Source organism: Myotis nattereri (assembly GCF_964212035.1).
Source record: "Myotis nattereri genome assembly, chromosome: X".
Classification (NCBI taxonomy): Eukaryota; Metazoa; Chordata; class Mammalia; order Chiroptera; family Vespertilionidae; genus Myotis; species Myotis nattereri.
In genome coordinates this window covers 53,044,842-53,049,981 of record NC_138078.1, presented here as the reverse complement: position 1 = coordinate 53,049,981, position 5,140 = coordinate 53,044,842, and positions in this window count along the sequence as shown.

Below are 5,140 nucleotides of genomic sequence, written 5' to 3'. Positions count from 1 at the left end.
CCATTTTGAGTTTATTTTTGTGTATGGTGTGAGTTGGTGGTCTACTTTCATCTTTTTGCATGTATCTGTCCAAGTTTCCCAACACCATTTATTGAAGAGACTGTCTTGACTCCATTGTATGCTCTTGCCTCCTTTGTCGAATATTAATTGGGCATAGTGGTTTGGGTTGATTTCTGGGGTTTCTATTCTATTCCATTGATCTATATGTCTGTTCTTGTGCCAGTACCAAGCTGTTTTAAGAACAGTGGCTTTGTAATACAGTTTGATATCTGGTATTGAGATCCCACCTACTTTGTTCTTTCTCAGGATTGCTGCAGCTATTCGGGGTCTATTTTTATTCCAGATGAATTTTTGGAACGTTCGTTCTAGATTTGTGAAATATGCCGTTGGTAATTTAATGGGGATTGCATTGAATCTATAAATTGCTTTGCGTAGTATGGACATTTTGATGATGTTGATTCTACCAATCCATGAACACGGTATATTCTTCCATCTGTTTATGTCTTCCTTTATCTCTTTTTTCAGGGTCCTGTAGTTTTTGGCATATAAGACTTTTACCTCCTTAGTTAGGTTTATTCCTAGGTATTCTAATTTTTTTGGTGCAATGGTGAATGGGATTGCTTCTGTAGTTTCACTTTCTGGAAGTTCGCTATTGGTGTAAAGAAATGCCATGGATTTCTTAGCATTAATTTTGTATCCTGCTACATTGCCGAATTCATTTATTAAGTCTAATAATTTTTTGATGGAGTTTTAGGGTTCTGTATGTACAGTATCATGTCATCTGCAAATAAGGACAGTTTTACTTCTTCGTTTCCAATCTGGATGCCTTTTATTTCTTCTTCTTGTCTGATCACAACGGCTAGTACTTCCAGTACTATGTTGAACAGGAGTGGTAAGAGGGGGCATCCCTGTCTTGTTCCTTTTTTTTAGGGGGAATGGTGTTAGTTTTTGTCCATTGAGTATGATGTTGGCTGTGGGTTTGTCATATATGGCTTTTATTATGTTGAGGTATGATCCCTCAATTCCTATCTTGCTGAGAGTTTTTATCAAGAAAGGGTGCTGGATTTTGTCAAATGCTTTTTCCGCATCAATTGATATGACTATGTGGTCTTTTTTCTCTCAATTTGTTTATGTGATGTATCACATTTATTGATTTGCGGATATTGTACCATCCTTGCATCCCTGGGATAAATCCTACTTGGTCATGGTGTATGATTTTTCTGATGTACTGCTGGATCCGATTTGCTAGGATTTTGTTGAGGATTTTTGGCATCTATGTTCATGACGGATATTGGCCTATAATTCTCTTTCATTGTATTGTCTTTATTTGGTTTTGGGATTAGGGTGATGCTGGCTTCATAGAATGAGCTGGGAAGTGTTCCTTCCTCTTGGGTCTTTTGACATAGTCTGAGGAGGATAGGTTTTAGTTCTTCCTTGAATGTTTGGTAAAACTCCCCTGTGAAGCCATCTGGCCCCGGGCTTTTGTTTGCTGGAAGCTTTTTGATTGCTGCTTCAATTTCCTCCATAGTTATTGGCCTATTGAGATTTTTAGATTCTTCCTGGTTAAGTTTTGGAAGGTTGTATTTTTCTAGGAATATGTCCATTTCCTCCAGGTTGTCTAGTGTGTTGGAGTAGAGTTGTTCATAGTATTTTCTAACACTCCTTTGTATTTCTATGGGGTCTGTTGTTATTTCTCCTCTTTCATTTCTGATTTTGTTTATTTGGGTCCTCTCTCTTTGCTTCTTGGTGAGCCTGGCTAGAGGTGTATCAATTTTGTTTATCCTTTCAAAGAACCAGTTCTTGGTTTTGTTGATCTTTTGTATTATTTTTTTGGTCTCTATGTCGTTTATCTCCGCTCTGATCTTTGTTATTTCCTTCCTTCTGCTTACAGTGGGCTTTTTTTGTTGCTCTCTTTCTAACTCTTCGAGTTGTAGAGTTAGGTCATTTATTCTCATTGTTTCTTGTTTATTGCAGTAGGTTTGTAGAGCTATGAAGTTCCCTCTCAAGACTGCTTTTGCTGTGTCCCATAGGTTTTGGATTGTTGTGTTTTCATTGTCATTTGTTGCCATGATGTTTTTTATTTCTTCTTTGATCTCGCTGGTAACCCAGTCATTGTTTAATAGCATGCTATTTAGTCTCCATGTGTTTGATTTTTCTGGATTGTTTTCGTGGTAGTTGATTTCCACTTTTATGCCTTTGTGGTCTGAGTAGATGCTTGATATGATTTCAATTTTCATGAATTTGAAGAGACTTTGTCTGTGACCCAATATATGGTCTATCTTTGAAGATGACAAATGTGCACTTGAGGAGAATGTATATTCTGTGGCTTTGGGGTGAAATGTTCTGAAGATGTCAATTAATTCCATCTGATGTAGTGAGTCATTTAGGATTGATGTTTCTTTGCTGAGTTTCTGTTTAGAGGATTTGTCCAGTGGTGATAATGGGGTGTTAAGGTCCCCTACTATGATTGCATTGCTGTCAATCTCTCCCTTGATCTCCTCCAGAAGATTTCTTACATATTTGGGTGCTCCTATATTGGGTGCATATATATTTACCAGAGTTATTTCTTTTGTTGGACTGCTCCCTTTAGTATTATGAAGTGGCCTTCTTTATCCCTTTTTATGTCCTTCACTTTGAGATCTAATTTGTCAGATATAAGTATTGCTACCCCGGCTTTTTTTTCACTTCCATTGGCCTGAAAAACATTTTCCCTCACTTCACCATCAGTCTGTGTGCATCTTTTTTTCTTTTTTTTCTTTTATTATTGCTTAAAGTATTACAAAGGGTATTACATATGTGTCCATTTTATCCCCCAGCCCTAGACAGTCCCATAGCCTCCCCTATCCCCCAGTGCCTTATGTCCATTGGTTATGCTTATATGCATGCATACAAGTCCTTTAGTTGATCTCTTACCCCCTTACCTCCTGCCCCCCACCCCTCCCCGGCCTCCCGCTGCAGTTTGACAATCTGTTTGAGGCAGCTCTGCCTCCGTATCTATTATTGTTCAAAAGTTTATAATGGTCTCTATTATCCATGAATGAGTGAGATCATGTGGTATTTTTCCTTCATTGACTGGCTTATTTCACTTAGCATAATGCTCTCCAGTTCCATCCATGACGTTGCAAATGGTAAGAGTTCCTTCCTTTTTAGAGCAGCATAGTAATCCATCGTGTAGATGTACCACAGCTTTCTAATCCATTCATCTACTGATAGGCACTTAGGCTGTTTCCAGATCTTACCTATGGTGAACTGTGCTGCTATGAACATAGGGGTGCATATATCCTTTCTGATTGGTGTTTCTGGTTTCTTGGGATATATTCCTAGAAGTGGGATCACAGGGTCAAATGGGAGTTCCATTTGAAGTTTTTTGAGGAAACTCCATACTGTCTTCCATAGTGGCTGCACCAGTCTGCATTCCCACCAGCAGTGCACAAGTGTTCCTTTTTCTCCACACCCTCTCCAGCACTTGTCGTTTGCTGATTTGTTGATGATAGCCAGTCTGACAGGTGTGAGATGGTACCTCATTGTTGTTTTGATTTGCATCTCTCGGATGATTAGTGACTTTGAGCATGTTTTCATATGTCTCTTGGCTTTCTGAATGTCCTCTTTTGAAAGGTGTCTATTTAGGTCCTTTGCCCATTTTTTGATTGGATTGTTTATCTTCCTTTTGTTAAGTTGTATGAGTTCCCTATAAATTTTGGAGATTAGGCCCTTATCAGATATGACATTGGCAAATATGTTTTCCCACACAGTGGGTTTTCTCGTTGTTTTGTTGATGGTTTCTTTTGCTGTGCAGAAGCTTTTTATTTTGATGTAGTCCCATTTGTTCATTTTCTCTTTAGTTTCAAGTGCCCTAGGCGCTGTATCAGTGAAGAAATTGCTTCGGCATATGTCTGAGATTTTGTTGCCTTTGGATTCTTCTAGTATTTTTATGGTTTCCTGTCGTACATTTAAGTCCTTTATCCATTTTGAGTTTATTTTTGTGTATGGTGTAAGTTGGTGTTCTAGTTTCATTTTCTTCCATATATCTGTCCAATTTTCCCAACACCATTTATTGAAGAGACTATCTTGGCTCCATTGTATGTTCTTGCCTCCTTTGTCAAATATCAATTGAGCATATTGGTTCGGGCCGATTTCTGGGCTCTCTATTCTATTCCATTGATCTATATGCCTATTCTTGTGCCAGTACCAGGCAGTTTTGAGAACAGTGGCTTTGTAATACAACTTGATATCTGGTATTGAGATCCCACCTACTTTGTTCTTTTTCAGGATTGCTGCAGCTATTCGGGGTCTTTTTATATTCCAGATGAATTTTTGGAGAGTTCGTTCTAGATCTCTGAAGTATGCCGTTGGTATTTTAATGGGAAGTGCGTTGAATTTATAGAGTGCTTTGGGTAGTATAGACATTTGAATGATGTTGATTCTACCAATCCACGAACACGGTATGTTCTTCCATCTGTTTATGTCTTCCTCTATATCTTTTTCAACGTCCTGTAGTTGTCTGAGTAGAGGTCTTTTACCTCTTTAGTTAAGTTTATTCCTAGGTAGCTTAATTTTTTTGGTGCGATGGTAAACGGGATTGTTTTTATAATCTCTCTTTCTGAAAATTCACTATTTTTTTAATATTTTTTATTGATTAAGATATTACATATGTGTACCCTCTACCCCCCCTCTCCCCGCTCACCTCCTCACCCCCGCCCCCCGTTGTCCGTGTCCATTGGTTAGGCCTATATGCTTGCATATAAGTCCTTTGGTTGATCTTTCCCCCTTGCCCCCACCCTCCCCTACCTTCCCTCCAAGGCCCGACAGTCCAATCAATGCCTCTCCGTCTCTGGATCAGTCCTTGTTCATCAGTTTATGTTGTTCATTATATTCCACAAATAAGTGAGATCTTGTGGTATTTATCCGCTCTCCAGTTCCATCGATGCTGTGGCAAATGGTAAGAGTTCCTTTTTCTTCTTCCTCTTCTTAAAGAATACCTTTCAGCATTTCATATAATGCTGGTTTGGTGGTGATGAACTCCTTTAGCTTTTCCTTATCCGTGAAGCTCTTTATCTGACCTTCCATTCTGAATGATAGCTTTGCTGGATAAAGTAATCTTGGTTGCAGGTTCTTGCTATTCATCTCTTTGAATATTTCT